Source organism: Rhipicephalus sanguineus, chromosome 4 (genome assembly GCF_013339695.2).
Source record: "Rhipicephalus sanguineus isolate Rsan-2018 chromosome 4, BIME_Rsan_1.4, whole genome shotgun sequence".
In the NCBI taxonomy this organism is placed as follows: domain Eukaryota; kingdom Metazoa; phylum Arthropoda; class Arachnida; order Ixodida; family Ixodidae; genus Rhipicephalus; species Rhipicephalus sanguineus.
The window spans coordinates 99,627,722-99,640,701 of NC_051179.1; positions in this window are offsets into that span (position 1 = coordinate 99,627,722).

Genomic DNA, 12,980 nt, shown 5'->3' on the forward strand with positions numbered 1-12,980 from the left:
AATATGCGGTATAGAGAATCACTGAATGCCGTGCTAAAGCGTGCATTGCGAATAAGCGCTAATTGCGGAAATAGATAAGCGTTCAGCTGCTCAGAAGGCGCTGCTGCCCCTAGCTGCGTGCAGCTCGCGGCTGTACGCGCGCATTCAACGCACTTTATGTAGGCGCGTTACAATGTCCTTGTAACTCTGGAATTTTCTGCGTGTGTAATTTTCATATGCGAACGCAGGCGGTCCGCGCTAAAGAGTGCATTGCGAATAAGCGCTAATTGCGGAAACAGATTTTTGTTCAGCTGCTCAGAGCGCGCTGCTGCCCCTGCGTGCAGCTCGCGGCAGTACGCGCGCATTAAATGCACTTAATGTAGGCGCGTTACAATGTTCTTCTAAGTCGGGCATCTGCGTGTGTAACTTTCATATGAGAACGCAGGCAGTCTTCGAACCGCTCATAACACGCTGCCGCACCTGGACGCGCGCAGTTCGCGGCTGCAGAAATAACGAAAATTGCTCCACAGCATACGCTCATGGAATGCACATACGTTCGCTCATCTGAAGATACCTTTGTCACGCTGGTATTCATGAATTTAGCGCGAGCGAAGAGGGCACACGTTTATAATTTTTATAGCGGCACGACACGGTGAACCGGAGAATTCGGAGCCGAGGGTGTTTACGTCGATCGGCTCGGCCTGCATGACGACCCAAAAATTATGTATTGACCTTCCGCAAGAGCAAACACACGCCGATGGTACAAGAACAGAAGTTCGAAGTTGTGCCGACGGGTTACCAGCCACTTTGTATATACATTGGTACATATATAAGCCCACGAAAAAAGCAAGCTTGCAAGTGGTGGCGCTGTGGTGTAATGGTTATAGTGCTTGCTTTAAGTGCGTGTGGTCGCGAGTTCGATTCCTGTGTCGTGCGTACTTGTATGCAAATGTCATGGTTGTGCATAAATACTTTGATGTCCATTTTCTATTATATCCTAGTGATGAATAGTAGCGGGAATTGGCCGGTAAAAGTAATATAGTGCCTAAAATATACTTTTTTTTTTCATTTCGCGACCGCTCTAGGGCCACGTATAAAAGGAGGCTTTAACAGCTCTCAAAAGAAGCAGAAAAACTCTCAATGCGCTCTGTTCAAGCCCCCAAAATGGGTTACATAGAAACACCAACTTTACCTCCAAAAGGAGGCTTTAAAAGCTCTCAAAAGAACCAGAAAAACTTCCAATGCACTCCGTTCAAGCCCTCAAAACGAGTTCAATAAAAACACAAATTTACCTCCTTAGTTCCGTCTAATCACTCCCTCCTTTTGAACCTCCTTTTTAACCTCCTTTCGAAGGGGGTTTTGCGTAGTACCTTTAGGATGCACGCTGCGCAACGAGCCCAAAACTCCCTAAAAGGCTCAAACCCGTTTGCAGTGCACTGTCCTCACAGCAATAAATTAATGGCAAAATCGGCCATCGCTTTGTGTCAGCTCACGCTGGAGCAAAAGCGTCAGGTATGCTTTGTCTTTATTATTGCGATCAGCTGTGTTTATTTACCCACGCCTGCTAAGCCTTGTCTCCGACAGTATGAGAATGAATCTTGGAAACAATGCAAAATACCGACGAGTACATTGCTCTCGAAGCTTCAGGACGCGAATATAAAGCAAATAAATGCGTAGGTTTTGAACTTGCGGACCACATAGCGCAGGACGACGACGTGATAAATTCGAGGCGGAAGGAAACTGCATCCACAGGTGCCGCCATGTTTACTTTTCCGGCGCTGCCGTCTGCTCGCTTTTACTCGCCTGCGCGCAGACGATGTGAGAACACCGAACAGACGACGCAATGCGGATGGAGACATATTGAGCAGCGCTGCAGGGTCACAGCCTCCTAGATTTCCCTTGCCTGCCGGATTATCGGCGGTCACGTGGGAAGCGGCCGTCGTCGGAACTGCGGTCTTGGCGCCACTTACGTAGGGTTGTCTTTAAATAAGTTTTTACGTTTTTGGATCTTATATGAAACAAAAATAACCTAAAACGTTTTAAAAAGGCGTAAACGTAATTATAATTTACTGTATTATTCATTTAGAAGTTAAAAAAGGTTGTTGGCGAAACTTTTGGTTGGGGGCGCTACTTACGTATGGTTCTAAGGCGCGCTTTTTAAGTGTCTGCGACTACACGCTCGTATGAGCAGTGGTATGAGTTAGGATCCTACAGTCACTTGTGGGTTCACTATCACTGACAAAGTGTCCATGATAGTGACGTTTGACATCAGGATGAAATGTTTAATGCCTTTTGTTGGTCATTATGCGATCATCAAAAGAAAAAAAAAGAAGCCCGTGTATTTCTAAAGATCGCGTATTGGCGCTACAGGAAATATTTAAAAAGAAAGAAGCGTGAACTCAGGTTCAGGCATTATTTTGACAACGTGGTTCAGCTGCATTGTGGAGGACACCATGTAGTGGCGTATAGCCAGGGGGTGGCAGACCGGACACGTGCCCCCCCCCCCTTCACGAAATTTTTCCTACCATGGAATACATGGCACAAAATGACACATACTCGACCGCATATACCTGCCCAGACCCCATGACGGATCAAGGGCGTGTCCCCCCACCCCCCAAAAAAAATATTTCTGCCTATGCCACTGACACCATGTGTCAAAATGCGGAGCTCCCGCTACGGCGACTCCTACGATCATCTCGTGGTTTTTGCACCTGAAATACCACAGGCTATTATGCATCCATCGACTGATGCACCATGCGATTGCGCCCTTGCTCCTTAAGCTTTGAAAGACGTGTTATTGTTAGTGATAAAAAAAATAAGTCATCATGCATCACTTGTCATAGTGATGAAGAAATAAACTGCGATAGGTACTTGAACAAATAATGCTTTATTATAGTGTAGCGACGCGTTGCCTACTCAGTAATGGGTCGTCCTCTCGAGCGCCTTCCAGTGGGTCGTTCTCTTCTCTGAGAGCACGCCCCTCGTGCAGAGCGCCGCCCCGCTTTTGACTGTCGCTTCCGTGCGCCGTCGCTGAGTGCCCGTTAATAAATGACGTTATTGCTATTGCTGAGCAATAACGTCGGTCGTTGCAGTTCTTCAGTTCCTGTGATGAATCGTGCACACGAACTCACGGCCTTATCTGATGTGTGTCGTTGATGTAATGTTGATGTCGTGGCCGAAGACCTTTTCGAACCGAAACCAAAAGAAGTTCATTAGAGTTTGGAGGAAAGAAAAGCGCTGTAAAGGAAAATCGTTTTACGGGATGGGCGAAGAGTGTGCACGCGTGCCGTTGGGTTTCGGACTCAAGCTAATGGGCAAGTTCGAGGACCTGGAAACGCCGACAACGCCCGTCCGAGCAGACGATTGTCGAATCAGTCTGCAGCTCTGCCAGTCGGGCAGATGCGAGCGCCAGAATGACCATACTGCACCAGACCCCGAGCGATCGCTACATCGACACCGCCAGTGTTTTCCTCAACGCACCACGACCTGTCAGCGCCCGACTGAACACACCTTGTACCTTTTGGGACTTCGGTGAGACTCGTTATGTGTAGGTTGGATTCTTGTTGCCGATAGGAATTCCTGTGACTTCTTCCTTCCGTTTTTTTTTCAACTAAGAAAATCACGGTGCACAAGCGTGCGTTGACCAAGGAAGCTGTGAGGATGTTTGGCCGTGAACCGAATGATGAAACCGTGTGGTCACAGCGTGAAACCAGAATGAAACCGTGTGGTCAAGCTGGCATCACATAAACGTTTTCGGAATGACGCCATCCTATTTTGCAGCGTCGGGTAAGCGCATGGGTTCAGGGTGCAAGAAGAACGTGGGTGGACGAGCAGTCTGATGGGGCACGCAATGAGATCTGGGCAAGCAGAACAATCGAGAGGCTATACGAAGGCACGCCTGGAGCTTAAAACACGAGTTCCAAAGAAGAAGGCAACTCTCAGAGGACTAAAGTGCGATGTTTCATTTGTATCAAATATCCATGAGACGTACTACTGTCGCACGCAGTTCAAGCAACTTTGTGTATATGCATCCTCTGTAAATGGTACCAGCATTCTACTTCAACCGCCATCTTTCACGAAGCCATCTCGAACAAAGTAAAAGAGGCTCCACTGGTCTAAACAAGATTGCAAGGGGAGCTGCGGGGGAGCCCTGCCGCTGTCCCGTGCTGGTGTGCCGAGGCAGCGACGACAAAGAAGGCAGCGGTGGCGCGAGCGGGCTGAGCACTTGAGCGTGGGAATGAAACAGTTGGTTTTTGTAACTCGATGCAGCAGCATTATTAACGCGATAGCGTTCGGGAGCTCGTTTCGCAGAAAATCCGCTGTCGGCGTCAATGACAGCGTCGTTGGTTGTGAGCGAAAAATCATCCGTGACCGAAAAATCGAGAAAACTGCAAATAAAATAAATAATAAAAACTTCGGTCCGAGCGAGCATCGAACCGGGCCGTCTGTGTCTGGGTGGGAAGCAGGCGACATACCACAAAGTCACAGTGATTCTGCACATTTTATATAGCGTGGCAGAAGCGTACAATCACTTCAGGCGTCGAAAGATGCGAATTGCGAAACGAGAGGGTGTTTTCAAGGCCCACCCATTACAAACGTTCAGAGTTGGTGGTTTAAAGCCGGCCTCCCATCATTGCTCCTCGTTCAAAGCGTTCGACCTATTATGGCGCATATCGCAGTGCGCGGATTCTGTTTAACAGACGTAGGGGGTGCACTAGGGGCCAGAAATCGCTATCGCGTTCAACACTTAAAGGCGAAGCTTAAGGGTCCCCCAATTTTTTGTTCTGCTTTTCGCTACAGACGCAACGTGGACGCAAGGTCGCTAGAAAGTCACTGGCTGTGTTTCGCTACGAAGACGCACTGATGTCGACGGCAGTCAGGACTGTGGTCTTCAAAGTGAGGTACGCTCGGTACGCTGAATGCCAGGCGAGCTGTTGGAGATGGCTGTATCGGCATACACGGCCTCATGAAGGCAGCAACAGCATTTTCCGATGTCGCTGACTGGTTTCGGATGTGGCACTATGGCAACTAAATGCATATGGAATCACCAATGAAATCAACGCCACGGTGGCCTAGTGATTATGGCACTCGACCGATGACCCGAAGGTCGCGGGATCGAATCCCGGCCGCGGCGGCTGCATTTTTGATGGAGCCGAAATTGTTGAGGCCCGTGTGGTTGTATTCAGGCGCACGTTAAAGAACTTGTTGAGGCCCGTGTGGTTGTATTCAGGCGCACGTTAAGGAACCCCAGGTGGTCGAAGTTTCCGGAGCCGTGCACTACGGCGTCTCTCATATTCATATCGTGGTTTTGGGACGTTAAAACCCACATAATATTACCGATGGAAGCACTTTAGGCTGACGTGTTCATCCTGTCGGCTGAATTCTCAGGAGCTGTCGTTGCTATGTGTAATCCTCAGCATCAGTAATGTGCTGGCATATTACAACCTGAGGTACTTCCTCGACAAAGGTTTTCGAGTCAAGTTTTTGCACGCATCGCTTCTGTCGGTTGCAGCTGAGGCGTAGTTGACAAGTAGGGGCTTAATGAAACGGGAGCACACAAGCTCAGCCAAGTCTTGGCGATGCTGGTCGTCGCCAAGACTTGCGCATTTCAAAAGGGCTGAATCTACCAGCGCTGGCACAGCTACGTTTAGCAAGGATGTCAGGGGTCTTTGCAGATTAAGTCTCTCCTGCAGTGCACGGCTAGCGAGCATTCTTAGCGTCTCTAGGACGTCGAGAAGTTCGTCGGAGGGATACAGAAGTCCGCCTCTGTCCTGTTGCCTGGTGAACTGTTGCAGCGGCTGGCTACTGGGAACATTACTCGTTAGTTGCCAGCAGTAATCAAAATCTATGTGTTCCCTTACAACGGGCGCGATGTAGCCACCCATATACACGGTGGCCGTAACGTGCAGGGTTGGCACGATGGCTGGTACAGTTTTCACTTTGAAACGCTTGAGAACGGCTGTGCCGCCGCGTGGAAGCTCAGATGGATCCCTGGGTGTGCGGGCTGCAGCAGGGAGCGCATTGCTTGGTCCGGACTGTTGTTCGTGTAGGACGTTGCTGCCTTCATTCACGGCAGCTATTCCCGTTTTCAGCAGCTTCTCGAGGCCTGACATTGCACACCGCACATCCAGGGTGTCATTCGATCCCAGTGATCTTCTCAACGTACCGAACAGGGATTCAATAGGGTCACTGTTAAACTTACTGGTGAGCACAAAGCAAAACTTCTCTCTTGAAAGCAAATGCCGAATGAAAGCTACCGTGGAGTACGTTGTTAGAAGAAGCGCTTGTACGTTTCTGCAGTGAAAAAAATTTTGTGTGGAAGGTGACCTGTTTTTATTTCTTCCATATACATAGGAACGGTTAATTCGAGCCATTCGAGGCGGCTGTCCTCGAGGTCGTCGTAGTGCCTCACATCAGGGTTGTTCTGATGAATGTACTCTGAGGTGTTGCTCGTGTCATGCAGCAGAAACCAGCGGTAAATGTTTCGCATGAAAGCGATCGTTGGTCCTGCTGCCGCAAAGGCGGCGTCGCAGCTGTGCCCTGCTTGCTCTCTCAAAAATTCTAAGGCCGCCGTTACACTGGGAGAGAGAATTTCCAATGCACGCCCGACATGCATTTTTTTCAATATTGTTTGGATTGACGTGCTTCCTGGTTATTTTTCTTACAGGTTATAACAATGACATTTTTCTGCAGATCGTACAGCTTTTTCAAATAACGGGAAGAGATTTCTCCGTTGGGGCCAATTTCTCTTTCTAAAAATTGAGACCTCATGTTTTTCAGCACGTGGCAGCAGTCTAATTAAAAATAACAATCTCTCGGGCTCAACCGGGTGCTCGATTTTATAGGTTAGAAATCCTCCGCACAGGTCTTTCATGGCATTAACATTTGTCTTGTGGTTGTCGGCCACGAGTCTGTCGACCTTGAATCCTGATTCCTCCACGTTCTTGATAACTGTTCGGACCAGCTGCTCCAGTTGATTACCAGTGAGGCCCTTTGTCCGATGTTGACAGTACCAATGGCCTGTACGATGTTGACAGGCCATTTATGACGAAGCAAAACAGCGAATTTGCTAGCACGGGCTCATTCGTCGGGTCGCCCACGCCTGCGTCCACATGGCCTACGAAACAATCTTGCTGTTTGTTGTACTGCAACTTTGGTTTTATGCGCATCTCAACCATGATGAGGGAGCAATGCCTTGAAGCAGGCGAGGTTAGAATTTCGCTCTGTGCTTTTAAGCGCAGCCTAATCAAGGAATTAAAAGCCCGTTTCTCCGCTCGCGCCTCCGATGAATTCTCGGAGGGTTGTTCTCCCAGGCAGCTTGAGCAGTCCTTCTTTTCTGGCGTGTTCATAAGCTTTGGTGGACAGGTGCCTCAGTATGATGCAGTGACGCACAACGTCTTCCGACCATGTGGGTTTTTTGCGTCTGAAATTAATTATTTGATTCCACAGAAAGACGGCTGATGTGCCTTTATGCATGGCTTGCTGCCTTATGTACGACATATCCGCAAAGATGCAGTCTTCTTTGACCTTATCTAATTCCGCATTATACTTATCCACTGTTTTCTGGAGTCTGATGAAACTTTATTTTGCCGAACTTGTGGCCTGGAAAAGGAATGTCACACCACAGCAATACGCACGGCACACTGACAGCGGCGAACAGAGCGTCGACAGCCGATAATCTGCTCTGCGGTAAAGCGCGTCGGTATTTATACATGCAGCATCTAACATTCGAGCTTTATCGCTGGTGGCAACGTCAGTTCGAGAACAATCTCAACTGTTCGCGTTTGCGCGCTCAAGCCTATCAGAAAATTCTAAGGTAATCTGGAAGATTCCCAGACATTAGGGCGCAGCTTGCACAAGGCGGCGACTCCGCGTGCAACGGACTAGTTACATAAAAATGACAAAAAGAAAAGCGTGAATTTTTTATGCGTCATTCATGGCCTAATAGTCCTCCCTAACATGCATGCTGAGCATGTCGAATGTGGCGAAGATATGACCACATCTCGCGCACATGTAACGCGGTCTGCGATGGGTTTCTTGGTGTTGTTTAAAGTCACTTAAGACTTTGAACTGCTCAGCGCATGCAGTACAAGAGTACCACCGCGTAGGACGTGTCCTGGACTTCCTGTCGGCGGGCTTCATGTAGGTCACCTGCAAGCAATAACCTAATGAAAACTACACATTGAGATTCTTTTTACATTTCTTTAGAGAACAGCCAGAAAGATGCGGAAAAAAACAATGTTTAACTATCCATAAGGTTTCATTAGGTTGACTTTGTAATTCCTAAATGTAATTTTTCTGCAGAAATCAAAATGCAACGAGTACATTCACATGGCACCGCATATTTGTGGAGTACGATGCAAAAGTAACGCCCAACTGCATCAGATCGGCCACCAATTCATACTATTCGCCATGTCAGCTCTTTTGACCTGTTTGCATTTCTGTTAACAATTCTTTAACAGCCAAGATACTGAAATGCAGATTGACAAAGACACAAAGTCTGAAACGTAACAAGTCGCCCTATTGAAAAAAACAGCGCCACTCCAGCAAACCAGCGTGATACTAGTACGTTCTTGGCACTGGATCACACTGGAAACGCTCGCACACGCTGGGATTCACTGGAACTTCGGTCAGCGCACTGGGAAATAGCTGGGTCATACGGAAGATGGATTGGCCGCTGTGACGCTGGCGAACACTGGGAAGTGCTGGAAAAGCTGGAATTGTCATTGGAGTGCGCTGGCACATACTGGAGCCTGCAATGTTACTGCCAGTGCCGCGCGTAGGTTCCTGTAGTGCGTCGACGGAATACAGTGAAACCTCGGTGATACGATCACAGCTCATACGAATTTTGGGGTGATACGAATTTTTTGTTGGTCCCGGCCAAGGCCCTTTGGCCTGCAGAGTAATGTAGTGTGGTTCTTGCGAACAGCTTTTCACCCAGCGACGTTTCATATGAACGTACGCTACCACCCAGGTACGAAGAGGTGCTGTCCGCGCTGTCGCGGAAGACGCCCCAAGCACGTGCGAGCGCGGGAACACAAGCGCGGGCATGCGCGCCGCACCGCCAAATTGTCAGAATCACGGTGTAAGAAAAACCCTTATAAAGGTGGACAAGGACCGAAAGAAGGCGAGGACGGTGTTGGCGAAGGAGTCAGGCCTGACAACGTCAACATACGCGACCGTTGAGGTCGCACTTGCGCGGGCACGGTCGTAAATCTCCCAAAAAACATCCCAATACCTATGCGATAACAAAACCAGAACACAGGACCATGGTTCTGTAATTTGGTGGCCTTGATCCATCGCGTCAAAGCGCTTCTTTTGTTGCTTTTGCTGCAGTACTGCGGTGTCATGCAAAAAAGCATACTAAAATTTGGAAGGGGCTACTTCTGTCGCGGGTCACAACGCCCTCGTCCATTAATTAAATACGCGCGTAGGGACCGTATATTTACTAGTGCTGGTATGATTGCCGATATCTAAAAACTTCAGTGACAATCATTCAGGGTTGTTCCTGACGTTGCTACGGCCCTTAAAAACAATAAATGAAAAATTACTCCAGCTTTCTTTTGTCGCATGCTAATTTTCCATGCTCTCTGGTGATACCGATTTTGGATGACACGAATATTTTTGGTGGTCCAGTGAGATTCGTATCACCGAGGTTTCACTGTAGTGCAGTATCGTTGAATGTAGAATGTTCGATTCGATGGTACCGATAGACGCTATGCTAACGGGTGCCACACATGCCCCGCAATTTCTAGCTTGGCAGAGAAAGAGAATGATAAACGCAAGACATTCATTATAATGCCATGTGCGTGCTATGAGACAGACGAAGACGACAGCGCGAAGGCGCATACGCTTTATACTGGAGGCAGAAAGAAGAGCTCACTGGCGCGCGGTATTAAAAAGACCATCCTGCTGCTCTTCTCTCGACCTTTTCGTCGCGACCCCTCTCTTGACGATGGGAGTATTCTGCGGCATCTACACATCGTCCTGCATTCGCAGTGGCGGTCTCCGATAATGCCCACTAGCTACTCTGTTGCGCCACTTTCGACCGAGTCGCTCAACCAATCGAGGCGGAAGAAGCTGCGATCGCTTTAGCTATTGCTCACACCCAGGCGGAGTATATATTCTCAGACTCAAAAACGGCCATTCGTAACTTTGCTATGCGTCGAATTCATGCACCTGCCTATCGTATCCTACAATTCGTTCCACCTCCTAAACGAATAATCACTATTTTGTGGGTTCCAGCGCATTGTGGACATCCCGGGAATACAGCCGCCCATGAGCAGGCCCGAGCTCTCGTCAACCGGGCAGTGGACGGTCTGCCTTCCTTTCGCAACGCGCGGGAATTCCTACTCACCTGTCATGAAATCACTTTACATTACCGCAATTCCCGTATGATCTACCCACCAGCCCATAAATCGCTGTCCCGGGCTGAGCCAATCGTTTGGCGCCGACTCCCAACGGGAACTTTAATATCCCACTTCATAAATTCCCAAATTCATCAGAGTGACGTCTTACAACATTGTCGTCTCTGCTCGAGTCCGCGAGCCGATTTTAATCACATGTATCGCCATTGTCCAAATAAGCCAAATCTCCCCTTTGAGGGGGCTGAGCGACAGGAGCGATGGGAGGCTGCTTTGCGCAGCTCACGACCGGACGACCAACTCCGGATAGTGTACTGGGCCATGGGGGTCGCCGAAGCGCAAGGACTTTCGGCCACCTAAAGCGGCCCGAGGGCCCATCGGCTACCTTTTCCCTGCACCCATCCCCCCCCCCCACCTCACCTGACCCATTTCATGGCGTCAATAAAGTTGTATCCTCCTCCTCCCTCTCTTGACGTCACGAAAGTGGTGGAGGTGCCGGAGCCTGCAACTTGATGCAGGAAAGCCATATTCGGATACGTACACCCAGTCCGCAGACTCAGCCTCTCGTCACGACTCCAGTACACCGATTCAACCGGCGCCTACGAGGCCTAAGTCCGGAGTTCTCAACTGTTCTTCCTCTTCACAGCATGGCAGCTCCTACAACATCAGCGGATCTTCTTCCTTCCCAAGTGAATCTTGAGCATCCTCACGTGCCTGAAATGTTCCGTGGGGTGCTTATGTCGAGGACGGGCTCGAACAGTTTGAACGGGTTGCTCTGGTGAATCGCTGGAGCGAACAACAAATGCTTGGCGTGCGTATTTCGCGATGGAAAATAGTGCTCGCACATGGTACGAGAACCGGGAGCCTACTTTCTAAACTAGGGACAATTTCCTTCACAAGCTACTAGAAACATTCCAGAGCTCGGACAGGCGGCATCACGCACAGCAACTGATTGAAGCCCGCGTGCAAAAACCCAACGAAGCCGTTGCCAGGTTCGCACAGGACATGACTCGCCTCTTTCACCAAGCTGACCCTGTCATGCCTGAGTGGAAGAAGGTGCGTCATCTGATGCAGGGCGTCAAGGAACCGTTCTTCGCAGGCGTCGTACGAAATCCGGCAACAGCAGACGAATGTATAAAGAAGGCGACTGTTATCGAGCGGGCACTGCAGCAACGATACCGCCATTTTGCGGCTCAGAACACTGCCGTTGGCGAAAGTTCCTTGCTACAAATGATCAGGGAAATACTTTGTGAGGAACTTCGGGCACTCAGCGTTCCTTCTACCGACCCGCCAGTTGCTTCTGTTGCCAAGAACGGGCGCCAGGAGCTGCGGCAAGCCTTTACTTCATCCACACCATGTACTGAGCCACATCCACTAAGCTATGTTAAAGTGGTGCGTTGTCCTCCACATTCACCTGAGGCAGCGCCCTTCCAGCCACCGCCCGTTGCCATGCTTTGGTCGCAATGGGATTCTGTGAGACGATCACCAGTTCGCAGAACCGACTTGTGGCGCATAGCTAACCGTCGACCCCTTAACTTCCACTGTGGGGAACCAGGCCACATTTCCCGCACTGCCGTCATCGAGATGCAGGGTTTGGCAACTTTTCTCGTCCCGCTTCCTTTCGCTTTGAAGAGCGTGGGTCCCACGACTGTTGTCGCCTGTCGACCAGCCCCAAGTCGTCGTTGGCAATCTCCGTCACCTGTGCACCACACTTCCCCGAAGCGCCAGAGCAACGCTGACGTCGCCAGAGGCCGTTCATCTAGCCCGCGCCGGGGAACCTAACTGCTGCGACCTCCGGGGGCAAGGTTGCCAATCGTCCACACGCCGAAAATTACCCCGAACACCGCAAGAAGGTGATATGAAGATGACTACGACGACAACGAATACTAATTCCGACGAAGTTGTACGTGCCGATCTTGGCGTTCTCATAGACGGACATCACGTGACAGCGCCTTTTGACACAGACGCTGACTTTTCAATTATGCGGCCAAAGCTCGCCAACCATCTTCGGAAGGTCTAGACGCCGCGGTCAAGGCCGCACGTAAGAAGTGATGGTGGTCAGCTAATGACTCCAACGGGTAGATGCAACGCTCGCTTCGTGATCGGTGATTCCAGCTTCGTCGCCACTTTTGCATTTTACTAAATGTTGTAAAGAGCTCAGTTTGGGTATGGATTTTCTTCGAGAGTACGACGCTGTCATCAACATCTCGGACGGTATTGTGACGTTTTTCGCACAACCGTATGTCGACACCACCACGACCACCACTGATGACCGACACAAGCGTTTGCGAGGAGCTGACTACGTGACGCTCCCGCCGAGATCCTGCTGCCTAGTGTCTGTATCATGTGAGTGACTTACAGGTGTCACCCAAGCATGGCCTGCCTGCACGACCAGCCTGGCACCCGCGCTCAACACTCGCTTCATGCTACAACTGAACTTTCAAGGAATTCAAAGCTATGTCGCGGCGCGTGCACGGCCTCCGCGACGGGCGCGGGGCGCACGGCTTTGTCGGCACGGCGGCGGGTCCGGCCATTGGCTGCTTTAGTTTTGAATCTCCAGCGACCCTAGCGGCAATTCCGCCTTCAGTTACTGCCCTTTTAAGCGGTCGCCGAACTAGTCGAAATATTAAAGATGGT